Genomic DNA, 20,196 nt, shown 5'->3' on the forward strand with positions numbered 1-20,196 from the left:
TGTCAAATGTCTTTTCTATATCTATTGATAAGTTTCCATGAATTTTCTTTTTTAGCCTATTGGTGTGATGGGTTACATTAATTGATTTTCAAACATTGAACGAGACTTGCATACCTGGGATAAAGCCACTTGGTCCTGGGGTATAGTTCTTTATACACATTGTTAGATCCAACTCACTAATATTGTCTTGAGAATTTTTGCATCTATGTTCATGAAAAATATTGGTCTGTAGTTTTCTTTTCTTGTAATATTTTTGTCTGGTTTGTATTAGAGTAATGTTGGCCTCATAGAATGGGTTAGGAAATATTCTCTCTACTTCTATCCTCTGAAAGAGATTGTAGAGAATTGGCATAATTTTTTCATTAAATCTTTGATAAAATTCGCCAATGAACCCATCTGGGTCTGATGCTTTTTGTTTTAGAAGGTTATTAATTATTGATTTAATATGTTTAAAATATAGACCTATTCCAATTGTCTATTCCTTCCTGTATGAGTTTTGGCAGATTGTATCTTTTGAAGAATGGGTCCATTTCTTCTAGGTTATAAATTTGCGGATGTAGAGTTGTTCATACTATTCCTTTATTATCCTATTAATATCAACGGGATCTGTAGTAATGTCCCCTCTTTCAATTCTAATCGTAGTAATTTTTGTGTCCTCTTTTTTTTCTTAGTCTGGCTAGAGCTTGTTAATTTTATTGATCTTTTCAAAGAACCAGGTTCATTGATTTTCTCTATTGATTTACTGTTTACAATTTCATTGATTTCTGCTCTTATTATTTATTTTCTTCTGCTTACCTTGAATTTAGTTTGCTTTTCTTTTTCTAGTTTCCCAAGGTAGGAACTTAGATTATTGATTTTAGATCTTTCTTTTTTTTTCTAATATATGCTTTCAATGCTACACATTTCCCTCCAAGCACTGCTTTCATTGCATCCCACAAATATTGATATTATGTTTTCAATTTTATTTCATTCAACATGTTCAAAAATTTCTCGTAATTACTTCTTTGACTCTTGTTATTTAGTAGCATGTTGTTTAATCTCCATGTATTTTGGGAATTTCCAGTTATTTTTCTGTTATTGATTTTTTGTTAAATTCTATTGTAATCTGAGAGCAGACATTGTATGATTTCTATTATTTTAAATTTGTTGGGGCTGGTGCAGCATAGTGGTTAAGTTCATGTGCTATGCTTCGGGGGCCCAGGGTTCGTGGGTGCAGATCCTGGGTGTGGACTGTCGGGGGAAGAGGGAGAATCTCCCTCTGCCCTTTTCCTTAAGGTTCTTCTGGCTGGCCAAATAATTAACAAGACAGGTTAGCAGGAGAAAATAATACCAAGTTTAATAACATGTATACATGGGAGAAAGCAGGGACACTGCGTTTCTCAACACAATAGCAGAAATTCTCGTCTTAAATATCATTTTCAGCCAATGACAAACGAGGATTTTGGGGGTGGGGGGAGTCAGTTACAGGAGATTACCACTAAAGCACAGTAAACAAGAGTAAGGTTTATTATGTAGCTCAAGGCCTCACCTTCCACATTGATAAGTCACTAGAAATGAGCTCATCCCCCTCTCTTCTCCAAACAGAGAGGGAGATACCTTTACAAATGGAGATTTCCCTTATAAATGTAAATGATTGTCTGGCAACTCTTCGCAGGGTCATCCAGAGAATGTGGCCAGAGTGACAGAACTTCTGATAAGAGGGGCTTGTTGGTGCCTTTCCTATTGTAACATTTACCCTACGTTATCTTTACAGCCATCATGATAGATCTATTCCAGGAAGGAGCTACCATGTCAAATTCTTTAGGCAGTTAGTGGGGGAGGTCAAATGTCCTCAGAGAAAACAACCAAGGTAAAGAGATAGATTTCAGGGTGGCCAAATCTTGATCTCCCACAGGACCTACACACCACTCCTTAAGCCATGCTGTGGCTGCATCCTATTTACAAAATAGAGGAAAATTGGCACAGACATTAGCTCAGGAACAATCTTCGTCACAAAAAAAAAAAAGAAAGAAAATTGTTGACGTATGTCTTATGCCCCAGAATTTGGTCTGTCTTGGTGAATGTATATTTTCATTTCTATTGCTCTACAATTCCTTTCTGCATCTCCAGGCTGGCAACTGAGATAGTTTTTCTTCTTCCTGAAGAAAGCTCTAAGTATTCACTTTATGACATGTTTGCTGATGATGGATCTTATCATGATTTGTTTGTCTAGAAATGCCTCTTTTTCCCATTCATTCTTGAATAATATTTTTTGATGTATTTAGAATTTGTGGCTGGAAATTATTTTCAATCTACATGTTAAAATATCATTCTCCTCCTGTCTTGCTTCCATATTACTGTTAAAAGTCATCTATGAGCCTAATAGTTGCTAATTATTGCTAACTTAAATGTAATGTTCTAAGATTTCTTTTTATGTTTGATTTTTTTTAGGTTCAAATGATGTGTTTGGATATGGATTTTTTTTATTTACCTCTTTGGAATTTATTGGCTTCTTGAATCTACAGATGGTGTCTCTTATCAGTAGAGGAAATTCTCATGAATTAAAAAAAATATTGTTTCTACCGCATTTCCTCTCATCTCTGCTGACTCCAATTAAATATATGTTATATTTTTCTGCTACATCTTACGTATCTCTTCCCTCTTCACAATTTTCCAATCTTTTTGTCTCTTTGTGTTTCAATCTGGAAACTTTTTTTTTTTTTCCTTAAACTGCTATTAACCCCACCTATTGAGTTCTTAATCTTGGTTATTGTGTATTCCATTTCTAGAATTTCTAGTTGGTCCTTTTGTAAATCTGCAATGTCCTGTTTATATTTTTCAGTTCCTTGGTGACACTTTTCAGTTTAGCTTTCCTCCCTAATAGAAAAAATGTCCTTCTAATACATGGAATTTTAGTGGGCTTGTATCTGTTGTCAGTAATTTGTATTGGTTCGCAGTCACATTGATTTGCCTTATTCTATGCCTAGAATATTTTAGATATATACTAGGCAATGTGTTTTAGAAATTTTTATGACATAATTTGAGAACTAGAAGAATATTACATTCTCTCAGAGAGAATTTTCTTTTGCTACTACAGCCAAGTGAGAGAACCAGCAATCTAAAATGACTCTGAATCAATTTCACAAGTTGAAATTTTCTGAACTATCAAAATGACATGAAGCCAGGATTTTGTGTCTGCAAGACCTTGTTTAATTTTGATTGAAGTTTACTCCTAGGGAGCAGCTGTGCTGTGTAGGGAACACATATAATTATGTGTAAGCAGAGGGTTGTTTACCAGATTCCCAACCTTTCAATGATCCTGGACTTCAACTTTTGGTTTTCATCTAAAGGCTCTGAAAATTGCTTGTCAGTCTCTTAGCCCAGAGCAAAAGCAACTTTAAAAGCTAGCCTCACCTCTTGATTTGTGTCTTCTCTTGGATTTTGATACATGCATATAAAATTTATGTATGTGTATGTTTAAATTTTTATATGCATATAATATATGTGCATAATTTTATATATTTAAATATGTATTTAAATGTATATATTTAAATACATTTATATTCACACACACACATTTTAATAGCATTTCTCATTTTTCCAGGAGGAGGATTGATCTCAATTACTTGAACGTCCATTACTGATTGCCTTAAATTTTATGGTTAAGGACACTTTTTAATAATACTCAGAGGGTCTGGTAAATACTTTTTAAAGTGGCAATACAGACAGTGTTTTAGAACATTTTTTTCCACTAAAACAACTCAATAATTTTACTGTAATTAATGTGTCTATGCTTTACGGTTATAATCACTGTCACCATTAAATGGAAGTTACATTTTGGGGAGTAACTGCTACATAGACCTAAGAGTGCCACCTTAACATGTTTTTAGGGCGTTAAAACAATGCATAAATTATTCAATGCATAAGTGAATAACAACATTGCCTCTGGCATAAGGACATGACTTACTGAAGGGACCTTGAGCCTTTGGGCTCTGACTTTTTCCAATGGAAAAAAATAAAAAGATAGACATAAAATATTTTGAACATAGAACAAAGTTTTAAACAAAGGGAATGCAAATTGAAGAGTTGTTAAAAGCTCTTCTTTATACTTTGCACTTCTGGCAGGCATCTGGTTTATAAAGAAAGTTGTGGATAAACAAATTGCAAGTTTAAAGACTATAAGATTTTATAATGTTCTTAAAATTATAAGGTCAAGCCTGAACTAATTATCAGAGAAATGAAAGAAAAAAATAGGACATGTTCATAAAATCAAAATGTTTGTTGCTAATTTACCAAGAAATTTAAATTATATGCCTTTTAATATGTAGTAAATTTATTATCCCTTATGATGAGCAAAGAAAAATAAAAATCAGTATTAGGATCCATAACACTAAGCATGCACGGAAGGGACCTTGTTCAAAAGTTATTTTAAGGTAGTACTTGATATGTTACTGCAAAGTATTAAAATTTTAGTTTATCGGTTAATACTTCTGTAATTATACAATTCAATGTGTTGGTCCTGTTTTTCACCTCACTGTAGACACTATTTAAATCTACTTTCTATTTTCCGTTGAGGCTTAAGACATTTTTATGAGAAAATAATGATATAAAAATTACAAATCATTTTATAATCAACAATCTAAAATAACTCTTTGTGTTTTAAAATCAATAAATATATACATTCATTTTCCCCATCAGTGCCTTATCTCATTTCCAGACACCTTCCTCTGAAGTAGCTTGAGGTTGCTATGTACTGTATCATTTCACCAATCATGCTTTTTAATTATATTTTCACATATATACCTGTATCTACAAACAACACATGTTATAGTTTTCTGTGTTTTAAAAAATATATAAATGGTATAATTGGCACAAGTTATATTTCAACTTTATTTTTTCACCTGTATCAATTGTTTTTAAGATCTAATCATGTTAATGTATACTCTATTCATTTTTATTTTTTATTTCTCTAGAATGAATATTTGTTTTGCTTTTCTAGTGATTAATAGTTCAAATAACTTGGTTATAAACGTTTTTGAGTAAATCTTCTTAGTATATGTGTAAAAGAGTATATACCTGGAAGTAGACTTGCTGATGTATGATATACAACTTTTCAATTTTACTAGAAACTGCCAAGTAGTACTTTAAATTGTTATGCCCATTTATTCCATGGCTATTAAAGTGAGCTTACACAAGGTATTGACTTTCCTGGTTTCCAGTTTCCTCAGAGGAAGATATCACATGTCTCTGGATAGTCTGTTTCCAGTGAAGAGATAGCCTTACCAACACTATCAGTAAGAAAAACTAAGAATGATAGATAAAACAAACAAACAAAAAACAGCAAAATTTTAAATTTGTATGTTCTGGCAAGATAGTCAGAAATCCTGACTCCAAAAAATAAAATGAAGCAAGAATCCAGACATTTAATCAGAGCACTGAAACCATTTTTCATCTTTAACCTATTTACCTAACCCTAGTGAACATGACTTTAACTTTTCACACACTAAGGACCAAAGAAGATAGAAGTATTAGGCCTTGATCCCATTTAAGGTCTAGTCAGGAAACATCTGTATAAAGTTGAGTCCCCGAGGGACTATGCGTTCAGTCATAAAATTTAATTTTTAAATTAAATTACCACCCACTTTTCATCACAAGGAAAGAACCATAATAGTTGCACATCTATAACCATGGTTAAGAGGGCAGACATATATATATATTTTCTTCTAAAAATTTATACTCATCATATGAACCCACAAATTAGTAATGTTAATTCATAGCACCTTGGTGTTATGAACACCTCAAAAATATCTAAAGCCAAAAGCCTATTTCAAATTAGAATCAAGATTGTAATGCTTGCAAACAGAAAGCACCAGCTAATTTTAACCTTTTTAGGAAATCTCACCTTTCCCAAAACTTAAAAATGTCACCAACCACTCCCCTCAACAAATATGAAATCACTTTCAAAAAAATCACAACACAAAAAATAAAAAATACTGAGTTAAAATACTGTCGGGGGAAGAGGGAGAATCTCCCTCTGCCCTTTCCCTTAAGGTTCTTATGGCCAGCCAAATAATTAACAAGACAAGTTAGCAGGAGAAAATAATACCAAGTTTAATAACATGTATACATGGGAGAAAGCAGGGACACTGCGTTTCTCAACACAATAGCAGAAATTCTCGTCTTAAATACCATGTTCAGCCAATGACAAAGGAGGATTTTGGGGGTGGGGGGGGTCAGTTACAGGAGATTACCACTAAAGCACAGTAAACAAGAGTAAGGTTATTATGCAGCCCAAGGCCTCAACTTCCACATTGATAAGTCACTAGAAATGAGCTCATCCCCCCTCTTCCCAATACAGAGAGGGAGATACCTTTACAAATGGAGATTTCCCTTATAAATGTAAATGATTGTCTGGCAACTCTTCGCAGGGTCATCCAGAGAATGTGGCCAGAGAGACAGAACTTCTGATAAGAGGGGCTTGTTGGTGCCTTTCCTATTGTAACATTTACCCTACGTTATCTTTACAGCCATCATGATAGATCTATTCCAGGAAGGAGCTACCATGTCAAATTCTTTAGGCAGTTGGTGGGGGAGGTCAAATGTCCCTAGAGAAAACAACCAAGGTAAAGAGATAGATTTCAGGGTGGCCAAATCTTGATCTCCCACAATACCAAAACTAACAGAAAGCAATATCAGGTCAACAAGTTCTCAGGTATTTGAACTATAAGACGTAGAATGTAAGACATAGATAGTAAAGGATGAGTCAAATATTTAAAGAAATAAAAGTGGGGATCAAAATATAAGTGAGGAGAAAGGAACTATAAAACATTAATAAAGAAGTTTACAAAATAATAAAATAGACCTGGAAATTTCTTAAATAATTAAAAATTAATGAACCTAATGAGAGTTTTGATACAACTCAAATGAGAATTAATAAACTGAAAGACAAAAAGATGGAAAGAGAAAACAAAGATTCAGAATTTCTAAAATACATGCAATCAGAGTTATGGAGTAACAGAAGAGCACCAATGAGAGAGAAGAAATATTTAACAAGAAAATGGCTGAGAATATTCCAAACCTAAGCAAAGTCAAAAATTCTCAAATTGCAGAAGTCCAATGAATTAATCCAAGTTGAATTATTAAAAAATTGCAGTCATGTGCCACCTAATGACGTTTCAGTCAATGACAGACCACATATATGATGATGGTCCCATAAGATTAGTACCATATAGCCTAGGTGTGTAGTAGGCTATACCATCTGGGTTTGTGTAAGCACACTCTATGATGTTCAAACAACAATGAAATCACCTAACGATGCATTTCTCAGAACAAACATATCCCTGTCATGTTAAGCAATGCATGACTGTAATTCTACTTCACTAATAACAGTGAAACTCAAAACAGCAAAGAATACATAAGACAAAGATGTTCAAAACAGCTTAACAGAAAAAAGATTACTTTTTATTTTTTTGTGAGGAAGACCAGCCCTGAGCTAACATCCAACACCAATCCTCCTCTTTTTGCTGAGGAAGACTGGCCCTGAGCTAACATCCGTGCACATCTTTCTCTACTTTCTATGGGACGCCACCACAGCATGGCTTGACAAGCGGTGCGTCCGTGCATGCCTGGGATCCGAAACTGCTAACCTTGGGCCGCCGAAGCGGAGGGCACGCACTTAGCCACTGCGCCGCGGGGCCGGCCCCAAAAGATTACTTTTCAAAAATGACTTTTAGAGTGACAGCTAATGTCAAAACAAAAATTGCACTGGAGAAAGTTGAACAGGTAAGGAAGACTTCGTTCAAGGCTATTTCAATGGGAGAGAGAGACCAGAATTCAGTCTGACCTTAACTCTGATGAAACAAAAGGCACTATTGGTTTTTAAGAGCTGGGGTGATGGGGAGACCCTCTGGACCATCTGTGTTTGCTAGGAGGTAGTGTTACAACATGGAGCAATGTCCCAGCTGAAGTTAGGTTCCTACTCTCTCACAGAAACTTGGAGGTTATCCTTCATGATTATATTTCAGAGATATTTCTAGGTCCTTGAGAAAGGACAGTCCTCGGTGGTAAAACTGGCAGATGGCCTTTAAACAGCTTTACATCTCAAAGGGGGCATAGAAAGAATTTACAATGATTAAGATTTCTAAAGCAAATTATCTAAGAAGAGGCAGTCAGGGGCCTAGAGTCAGGAAGAAGCCCATCTAAACTTTGGTTCAGCTGAGAGGAATGTTCAAGTACTCTTTATTTCACTAATTTTTATTCTGGATTAATGTGAAAAACAAAATTGTAATTTTATTGGAAGTTAAAAAAGAGAATCTTTATGAACCTGCAGCATGGATAGGATTTTTAAGAAGATATAAGAACACAAACCATTGTTAAATCCAAAATTATAAAGAAATGGATAAACCAAAATACATTAAGAACTTCTGTTTATCAGCAGTCACCTCAAAGAAAGTCAAAATACAAGGTACAAGCTAAGAAAAGAATTCCACCATATATAACAGACAAAGGATTTCCATCTGGCTATAAAGGATTTCAAAATATCTATGGAATAAACTCAAATAGATCCAAGTAAAATGGCAAAAAAAGCATTGACCAACTTTCCAGGAAGAAATAGGAATGACCAATAACAAAGGGAAAAGATACTCAACCTTAACAGATACCTTAGAAATGTAATTAAAACTAAAATGAGGTGCTGTGAACCTAAAGAGAGAAGAGAAAAAAGTAAAAACTTTGACAATATCAATTAGCGTGAATAAGTACTCCACTGCTAATGGGTGCAATCCCTTTAGGAAATAGTTTAGCATTAGCTTCTAAACTTAGATACATATGCTCTAAGATTCAGCAGTTCTACTCCAAATATACATCTTGGGACACCTTTGCATATGTGTACCAGCAGATTTTTACATGAATGTGCTGATAGAGCCGTTTATGAACATGGTATTTTTTTCCGATATAGCCATGGAGACTAAGCAAAAAAAAAAAATAAAGATTCCCTATAGAAAACGGGTGTGTTAGATTTAAAAAATATACTATTGATAACATCCACAGTGAGTTTCAGAAATTTTAAAAATTTTTATCAAAGATTATGAGTCAAATATGTCAACTCATAATTTATATTGACAATAGAAAGTCATATGGGTTAGAAAAATGTGTCACATTGACTCACATCTTTAAATCTGCAGCATATATTTTCTATTTTAAAGTGATGCTGAAAGAAAACTTGAATGCAGAGTAAAAAATAAAAAAGCATTAACTGTTCACAGAAGAAGTATTTACATATATTTCCTTAATCATAATCCTTTGAAATTCAGTGAAAGAATAAAACCAACTGATTTTTGAAGAGATTAGAGTAATAGTTAAACTATGATTGAAGTCTAAATTGAATGAGAGTCATTGGTTGTCCAAAATAAGAGAAAATACATAAGTAGTCGTTCTAAAACTTATCAGAGTGGTTGCTAAAACAAATCTAAGCTCAACGTTTTAAGTTGTTATGTGTTGTTTATATGAATATTGGCAATATAGGGAGAATTGCAGATAGTATGTGTAAATCCACTACAGGAAATGTATCTGAATTTGAATTACAAGCAGCCTGTGGAGCGAGAAAGGGTCTAGGCTGGAAGAGCTAGGGGCAGAGTGGAAACCAGGTAAGTTCTCTCCATAGGTGGACAGGAAGCACTTTCCATTTCCCGGGGTAAAACAGAGGGAATGTAATAGGACCTCAGAACAAGATGGAAAATGGATGACCCCCCGCTTTAGAATGAGACAGCCATACACTTAGAGTGACCACAGCAACACTGAGGTGGTGAGAACTCTGCTCTCTGAGTCTTTCAGTGACCATGGCCTCCCAAAACAAAACAAAACACCCCAAACCAACCAACAAATAAAAAGAAAAAAACCAGCAGCAATAATTAGGAAAGAAGGGACTTGTGTGTGTAGTTGGCTTGCAGATCATTTCCCGAGGTAGCAAAAGAAAGAAAGAAAGAAAAGAAAAACATTCAAAAGATCAGAGATCTCTATAGTGGCAGTTTAAGGTCTGGGGGAGGCATCACATGATTTGACTAATGAAGATGCAGTGCCAGATAAGAGGAAGACGATGCTAATGAAAATAGCATTTGATGAGTGATTCTGATGTGCTGGTCGATAAGGCTTTACGTGATTTTTCTCACTTAATCCTTTAAACAACTATAAGATAGGTATAAATATTATTCCCATTTTAAAGGTAAGAAAATTGAGGTAAAAGTTAAATTGTTTGCCCAAGGCCACAGAGTCATACCAGCTGGAGATGGAATTTGAAACTATGTTGCATGACTATAGAGGTTGACCTTTTAAGCATAATACAATAAAAGCTATTATTAAATAAATATCTGTTCTGTGACTTTTTTTAGGAGGTGGGGGCCAGGGAAACAAGATGTAATGTATGCCGTGGGTATGGACTATAGGACAGCTAAAACATTATTTATTTTATTGGTTTAATGAGACATATGAGTCTACTTCTAAATACATGCTGATAGAAGTTTCATCAGTACATGTTGAATAAATTTTATCAAAGTACAGGGTTACTCTCATAATTTTTAAAACAGATATATTGACACTTTAATTAAATTTTTCATTTGATAAATGTATAAAACTCTGTACTTTCTGGATGTCACACTCTGAATCCCAGCAATCTCCTTATGTCCATAGCACAGTTCTCTGGACTGCTAAATGCAAGGAAGTTTGTGTGTGGGGTGTGTTGGAAAGGAGGGGGGCTTTTTTTTAAGACTCTTAAATCATTCTGACCTTTTGAATGAATCGCTGTCTTTTTTAGAAGAACGGGTGAAATCTAATCAGAAGGATTCTTAAAGTTGTTAAGCGAAGCAATTAATTTTGCATCATTGCCCTCCATAATATATTATTAGCAGTCATTTCCCACAAACACTCTGTCAGTATGAATGAAAGAGAGTTTTGCTATAAACCTCCATTCTCTCTATCCAATCACATTTCTGCCTCACTCAGCAGAATAGAGATGAATTTACTCGTGAATGTTCTTGAATGGCGAGTAGTCTCTCCATAAAAATGTCAGTGTATTGAGTTTCTGTGACATTGCTGATCATTACTTTTCAACACTAGAAAGCTCATTTCAATCTTGTTTATCTTTAAGAAAATCCGATGATGCAGACAATAATCATATAGCTTGTTACTTCACCGGAGAACCCCTTAAAAGGCAATCTCTCTGTAGAAGATCAATTATAAGTTGTTACATAAACTTTTTTAAAAGTTCTAGTGTGGTTACATAAAGAAAACATTTAACTTCATTTTTACTTCCTTATCTCCAAGGGAATCTTGACTTATCTTTGCCAAAAGATTGAGTTCTTGTTCAAAACATGTTAAGTCTGAGAAGGGATACTAATCAATTTTAAACATCTTTCTGAGAAGAGAAGGGTCAAAAATATCCATACACAAATGATTCTCACTTTAGGAGCAGTTCCTCCTATTGCTAGCATGTTCCACAGTAGTTGATACTACTTAGGCAAAATAAAGTGACCCTAGAAAGTTTTAAAAGAATGCACAAAATGTCAGATGTTTCCCCAAAGTACATGGGATCCCCAGTCTGGGATTCTTCCAATTCTCTATGTGAGAACAAGTAGAGAAGGGAGGGGTGGTAAAAGAATGATTTAGAGAGATAAGAAATTCAGGCAGGAAATAATAATATAGCTTGGCATTCCCTGGAAAGCCTAGGGGGTAAAAAAATCTTGATAAATGCATTGTGTCCTTAGGGATTTCTCATTCCCCCTTTTTAGAAGTAAATCTATTAAATACATTTTGAAAACTTCAATTACAAATTTGTGTCATCTTTTCTTTTGAGGAGCAGACGATTAATTATTTATTCTTGATGATCTGCTTTTCACCTTCTAGAATCTGAAGGGCATGCTCATCAGTGGTTGAGAAAAGAAATTTTTAGAATCTTGGGAGAAGAGCTTATCCTTAAATGTAGTATACACTTCAACACCTATCTGTAATCTTGAAACAAAATGGAAATTTCTTTCAACAGACAAATCTTACATCTAACAGAAAGATATGAGCAGGAAAAGGGCTTCAATTATCAGGGTTTCAAGATGAATGAGAACTGTAACTGCTCTTGAGTGGCCTGGAGGTGGATGATAATATTTCAATCGCAAGGATATCAATGAAAAAGAGAAGGAAAGATGGAAGCCATTAAAAGATTGCTCGAGGTAGCATATATTGCTTACCACGGAAATGAAAGATGAAAAAATATAACAGAGAACTCTAGGCTAGTGAACTTGTCACAAAAAACAAGTAGAGAAGACATACTAACTTTCTAACAGTTATAGTAGAAAAAAGGATTGGGGAGAACAATCATTTTGCAAAAGGGAAGAAGAGTGGTTATATATTTGCTAGATCTTACAGGAAAAAGAGATCAGGGAAATAGTATTAAAATTTTGAGTCTGGATTAATAATATTCATGAATCAAACATTTCCTATAACTGGAAGCCATAGAGTTTTATAACTTTCAAATAAATTTAAAAATACAGCTTTTGTACAAAAAAAGTTCTCAGGCATCAGATTTATGTCTTAAAATGGGGACTGTATGCATTTGCATTTCCTCTCTTCCAAAATATCTCACTGAAATAATGTAATTATCTACAAAGGGGAATAAATATATAACAGAACTGATAACTGAAGGGAAGTTGGGTTATTAGGGAGCAGCAGCAGATATATTTCTTAGAACAGAGTAGGAGAAAGAAAAAAGGAAAGAGGATAAGCCAAAATAGAGTAATATTGCAGCTAAAATATACACCGAATAAGCCAACCTCAAAAGTAAGTCTTTTCTTAGTGGCAGGTCCCTGAGAATGATTAGGGCCTAAATCAGATAATACAGACAGGAGGAGTAGACTATGGTTTAATAACTAGGTTAAATAATTTGTGAACTATATATGGAAGAAAGGTTCGGATTACTTAGTCTCCCATTCCTGTGCTCATAGAGAAATTGTAAGTAGTATTACTTAGGAAACCAGGCTCAAAAATGATATCTGCTCCTTAAGAAATTGAATCACCTTTCAAGAGAATGCAGAAGATATCTTGGAATTTTTTTAAAAATACGTTTTTTCAGGAATAGAATCAAAATAATGCCTGGCTTATAAATTTAAAATATATTTCCAGAGTGTAGAGAAAAGAAAATAGATGAAGAGATGGGAATAATCAGAAAAGTTAACAGACATAGGGGATCAGTCCAGGATACTCTATATCCAAACAACAGACACTGGAGAAGAAAAGAATAGAGGAAATGGTGGGGACACATTGGGGGGAAACTAAACAAAAAAATAATAGTAAAAACTTTTGAGAAGCGAATAGATTAATCTATAGAGGTATGTGCCTACTCAGTTTGAAGCAGAATGGAAAAATTCCACATCTGGAAATACTGTTGTGGAATTTCCTTACATCAGAAGTATAGATACAATTCTTAAAATTTCAGAAAGAAAGATCCATTTATCTAAAAAGAAATATAAATTGAACTGGCATCAGATTTCATCAGTAGCACTGGCTGCTAGAGAAGGTGTAGAGCCTCCAGACTCTGACACCAACCTGTAGGGTTGTGTGTCCTTAAACAAGTTCTTTAACTTCTCTGTGCTTTAAGAGAGTAGAGTCCATTTGACCTTGACTTTGGAATGGCAAAGCTTGCCCTTTGAATGACAAAGTTTTAGTGACAAAGATTATATTTGCCTCCCTAAATCCAATTATAGTATTTTATGCTGAAATTGATAACTGAGGATTAATTTTTTTTTAAATTAGATCTCACAGTGTTTTAAAAACATTTGAACAAAAATTAAATGTAATTTAAGAGAAGAGGACTTCTAAAAAGAAGAAAAACCTATCGTACAGGAATGGTTAAAAAAATTAAAAATAATTATGTCATCTACCAGCAAAATATAATGGAAAAAGAAGCAGAATGTCCCCATTATTAAAATGAGATAATTTTTTAAAAAGCAGAAAGTAAATACCAACTATGGTTCTGTATTGTATTGGAGGTATAGTAAGAACTCCTTGAAATGTATTGAGCAGGAGCCAATATGGGTAAGAGAGGGAATACAGAAGAAATTTTGGTTTCATGTAAATCTACAAATTTAAGCCAGTATATTTGAAAATTTCCTGTATACAGCAAATCTGCTTCACAACTATGATCAGGCCCATAAAATGAATAAATTACCTATGTGCCTAATTTTTTCATTTTGTTTAAATTCCTTCCCTGAAGAAATCATTGTCTGGTATAAAGTTAAAGGAAAATCCACTGTCCTGGTACCCGGGGTAAGTTGGTCACTACTGGAAGTAGTCAAGGCTGTTAAAATGATTTTCCTCCTTCTATAATATCCCAGGGAGATTATGCATGACCCAAAGTAGGAAGTGAACAAGGAGTCAACAATTACATTAACATAATAACCATCTTATAAGCAAAATTTTCTTATTTTATATTTTCAGAGTCATTTTAAGTACCAACAACAGATGGCTCAATTGCATTTATAAAACCTAGAGTAAATATTCCATACCTTGACATAATAATGTGACAATATAGCAAGTAGAGGTTAGATAGTGGGAGAGGGAAGGTACAGTCTGCTAAAGGAGCATAGATTTCATAGTCTTACATGAAGAAAAAAGGTATGCCCTATATCTGATACCTAAAGATATAGAAATTTAAATACATAATAGAAATGAAAATAGCAAATAGAATAACTAAAAATAAACATCTAATTAAGAAAACTTGGAAGAGTAAAAGAGCGGGAAAATTTTGGATGCCACATGAGAGTTGAGTACCATATCTTTAAATGTGGAGCTAGAATACATTCTGCCTAAAACTGATAAATTAAGAAATGGCAAATAACTTTTTTTTTTTTTTTACTGATACAAAGGTGCCTTCCAGATCATCCCAAGCTGGAAAGCTTTATAAGTGGTCATTTTGGGGCAGGCCTAGAACTAACCATTGAGGAGCCCAGGGCAATAAGACATATAACATGCATTTAAATATTTTAAATTTATTAAATTAAGATAAACTGTTAAATAAAAAAATATAATCTATTCTTCAACACTAACTAATACACCTTCATAACAAAAAAAAAAAAAAAACAAAAAGAAAGAAAGAAAAAGTATGTGTAAAAGTCTTGTTTCTGTATAGCTAAAATTCAGCAATTAACCAAGCAATGAACTCATCTGTTGTGTATGTCTCGTTGTTGTGCTGATAGGTCAGTGATATTTGATGAGCAATAAAATAGAAACAAACATAACTCACAAATTATTATATATTTATTTCCCAAAATTTCATCCAGTTATTTGAGCAAAATCACTAATGATGTTACTTTAATCGAGGTTTTAATATAACTAGTGTTCTGCTGTGAGTAATGCCAAATTAAACAACCTTTTTGAAGTGTTCATAGTTTTCATACAGTATTTTTTAAATAATTATTTCAATTTGGAGAAATTTCATTCTACTTAGGTGGCAACAACTGATATTAATTTCATTTTAAAACAACACTTAGAAGCCGAAATGAAATTTACAATCATGTTAGCACATTGTAGCAGAATCTGTCCTAGATGCTGCTGATGCCCACTAGATCCCCTTTTCTGTTCTTTGTACCTATCCAGTAACAACTTACACATGCCCCCCTCTCTGAGGAATTGCCCTTGACTAAATGAAAGCTATCTTGCCTGGGTGGACACACACCCTCCCCCACCCCCCACCCCACCCCCAAGTTCTTGATTATAACTAGGGATTCTACACAAGGCCACTCCCTTGTCACAAGTTGGGGCTAAATCTGCAGTGCTAGCTGTGCCAATGAGACCATGTTCTTGCTAACTTTCTACTTCCTGCCTCATCTAGTTTCCCTCACTCACCTCCTCTGGAAAATAGCCCTCAATATATCACTTGAACAAGAATCCTCATCTGAGGCTGCTTCTAGGAGATGCAATTTAAGACAAGGTCCAATGTGATAAATTATCATCACAATGAAATTTAAAATATTTTAATTTTATGTTTAACTTATCATTTTTATATCGTATATCACAATTTTCACTTTCTTAAAGCAATATCTAGATCCATGAAGGAAGGTAAAAAATAATCATTTTTACACATCACACTTGTCACATCTGGACATAAGGAATGCAAGAGTTCTATAAATTGTTTAAGATTATTATTTTTTTATGCTATATAATATTATATGTTATATAATAATATAAATTGTTAAGATTAATAACAGTTGCCTGTTATTGGCAATAATTTACAATAGTGTCCTAAATGATGAGTACCTCTGAAACAACTGAATGAGACATGAAAGACATACGAAAGGGATGCCCAGTGTAAGACGTGGAATGATGCTTACAATTGTGTTCATTAAACACAATGCCACTTGAGAAGATATTTTTTCAATGAATAGATGATAATTTTAGAATTCTGATACGATAACTGAGGTTATGAAGGATATGTGGAAAAGAGAAATTTGCCATGGAATCTCAGAATGCACGTAGAATACTATGATGTAGAATACTACAATAATTTAGGATAAAAAATGACTAGATTCAATGGGCATGCCTGAGTTTTAAACAATAAATTAGGCTGCTTTCCACAAGCTTTGGAGTTAGACCGTATTTTCAGAAGACCATGGTTAAAAGAAAGAGTATTAGGTTGGGACTTTGGAGACCTAGTGTCCTGTCCTAATTTTCTTATCTACTTCTACGATCTTAAGCAAATCAATTCAATGTGTCAAAGACAACGAGGAAGACCCCTTACCACCTCCAGCCCCACACTGCTGCTTCCTTGTAGGTGATTGTATTCATTGAAAATGTATCAGAGTTGCCAAAAGTGCTAAAAATCAAATTGGCTAATAATTTTCATTACAAAAGTCATGAGTTGTGATTCTGTTTGTTCTGCATCAGGAAAAATAGCATGTTTGTCATTAAGAAAAATAAAAAAAAATGACAATAATTTTTTAAAATTAGTAATCTACCACACTGGTCCCCACATTTTTCCTTGCCACTATGAGCTCAATCACATAAAGGTCTTAGACTTGACGGCTATTGTCAACTCAGTGTCTCCACAGAGCTATAGTATAGTCATGCGAGGCTTAATGATGGGGATATGGTACTAATTTTACGGGACCACTGTTGTATATATGGTCTGTCGTTGACTGAAACATAGTTACACGGCGTATGACTGTATATTCAAAGACCCGCCAGCTGTCAAGAGATGTGCTATCATAAATTATCTCTTCAATTTATTATATCAAACTACTTTTTAGTTATTTTCAGTTCTTTCCAAAACAGGTTAGAAACATCTTATTCCATGTAGTTTCTTGAATCTATCTCTGATATACTCTCATTGGTTATGGTTTCCTTCAAAATCCTTAACAAAAACATGGAAAGTGTCCTTAACAAAGGGGTTTGATTATAAATACAGCAAACCAAATATTGAAATACTTCAACCCTTAGAGGATATTTAAAATAATCAAGTATGCCCCAGAGGTGAGAACTGCATGAACAAAACTTAGAATAGGTTTGATTCGATAAAGAACAGTCATACAAGTTTGCAGGTCTTTCGTTAGGCCTAGAATTCAGCACATTTCCCACAGGAGATTCTCCGTCATAAGTGTGTTTCAATGAGATTACTTCATGAGTGGAAAAAAATTGACTTGAATCACAAATGTTCCAAAAAAAGGGAGAATTTTTGTCCATTGAAACCATTCAAAATGATAGGGAATTAGTCTCATTTTTGTGGGTTTGACAATAAAACAGTGATATTTATTACTGTTTAAGCCCAATATGCCCCGTGTTGTTTTCAATTGTTCTCCTAACGCTGAGATTATTGCCTCAAGAGGTGCACTATTTCCATCAAGCTGTTTTCACATAAATCAGTACAATATGCAATTGTCTGTAAAAAGAAGAATATTTTCTTTAACTTCTATGCTTCTTAACTTCTTTCCTTAACTTCCATGAAATAGTAACATAAATACTAAGAGAATACTTTCATTATTGCATCTAAAAGAATGTTACTTAACATTAATTTAAATATCCTGGAATATATGGGAAGTAAGTCATTCTTGACTATATTTTTAAAGTCTAGAATTTAGTTCATGTGTCCTTGTGACTTTGGTATTGGTGATGTTGAAACAACTGTTGATTTGGGGGTCCACATTGTTTTAGAATGTATTTTGTGTTTTTCCAATTGACAGTCATGCCAACCACATAGACCATCTTGATTTCAGCCATTCAGGTAGAAGACTGCCTTTTACTTTGAGACGCACTCCCCACTCCAAAGGCCACCAAAATTAATATTGATCATGCCTTATAAAATATACTTTAAATCAGACCATTCTCAAGCGTATGCTATAACATGATGGAAATCTATCCAGTTGCTTTTGCATGACAGTATAAACATTGGATTTTGTGAAGAAACTACTCTACTCTGAAGAAACTACTCTATTGATTAAGTACTTCACATTTATTGTCCATTTAAACCTTAAACACAAACACTAAGGTATTACTCTTCATATCTTGTATGGGAGGAAAGACTGTCTCAGAAAAGTTAATTACCTTGCCTAAGTTTATGCATCTAATATTTGCAAAAAAATGCATATAAATTAAAATTTTGTATTTTTCCCATTGTACCACACTGCATTATGTTCCTGGTCTTAATGAAAGTGTATACTCAGAAATACTTCACCTAAGATACCATGAATTCTTTAGTGGAGCAAGGACACAGTATATTTTATTCCTCCACCAAAAATTAGTGGTTGCCATCTTCTTTAGCATATATAAACAGAGAAAACTTCTGGACTGTTTACTGGCAATGATCATTGCTTGAGGTTATTTTATAACTTAGATTTCAAATTGTCCTTCTCTATAACTGAATGGAATTTTCCCACATAAGGTCTAAATGAAATATATCAGATAATGGAGTACTATTCTCCATTTGCATCTGACTTCAGAACATGTTCAAATAGATATCCTATGAGCAGCTCAAGCCTAGATGGTCCAGAACACTTAGCACATTTTCCTCCCTTTCAATCATTCTTCTGTCTGTGTTAAATGCAGAGCTGGCAACCAACAGCATAGCCCACAAACCAGTGCCCATTCCATATGATCAGTGTTCATGTCACAGCAGTTATGGTATATTTTGAATATCACCTTTAAGAATTTGTTCTATTAATGAAAGCACTACAAAATTAAAGGCACATGTTTTCAAAATTTTTAAGTTTTCTTTTATATTTATCCATTTCAGATGAGTTTCCAATTCTTCCAACACTCCATGTAAGTAAATCAGGATTTTGACTTTTTCTCTCCACTTTCATTGTTTTTTTCCAGGATTCACTATTTAGTAGTGGAATGACGATAGACTCCTAATAAATGTTTTCATCTCTCTTTTTTTGTGCCTTGGTCCATTTTAAATACTTCTTAAAAGTTAATTTTGAGAAGCACAGTCTTTTCCTAAGAAATCTTTCATGATTGTTCATGATTATTCAAAATATATCATCTAATATTTTATCTCAGCCTTCCATGTTTTCTGTAATCTAGCCCCTAAGTATTTTTCCATTCTTCTTCATTATTACCCTTCCATCTCTCTGCACTGATAAAGTTAACCATCTTCTTTGCTGTCAGCCTCTCTTGCTTTTCTACTCACCTGCCTGTGTCTTTGTTTGTGATGTTTCTTCCACGTGCTATGTTTTTTTCCTAAATATCCATGTATGCAAATTCTACCTGACCTTGAACAAACAGCTTAATACCATTGAATTAGTGACATCCTTCTTTTTTCCCTCTGCTCTTAGTAGTCTCAGTCTCCTCTGAATTTCTACAGTCCCTGTATAGACATCCTTTGTAGCACTTGTCACCTTTGCAATTACTACTTTGGTTATCTACACTATACCACAGATCTATCATATAACAAAGGAGATCCTCCATTAGACTTTTTAAGCACAAGGTCCTAATCTAGGTCATTTGTATCATTCCCAGTGCCTAACACTGCCTGCCACAGGGTAAGCAATCAAATAATATTGGCTAAATTAATAAATATCAACCCTATATATGTATCATTAATAAGTAGTTTTAAAATAAATGGTGTGGGGGCCTGCCCGGTGGCACAAGTGGTTAAGTGCGCACGCTCTGCTGCGGCGGCCCGGGGTTCGCTGGTTCGGATCCCGGGCGCGCACCGACGCACTGCTTGGCAAGCCATGCTGTGGC

This window comes from Diceros bicornis, chromosome 22 (assembly GCF_020826845.1).
Source record: "Diceros bicornis minor isolate mBicDic1 chromosome 22, mDicBic1.mat.cur, whole genome shotgun sequence".
Lineage (NCBI taxonomy): Eukaryota > Metazoa > Chordata > Mammalia > Perissodactyla > Rhinocerotidae > Diceros > Diceros bicornis.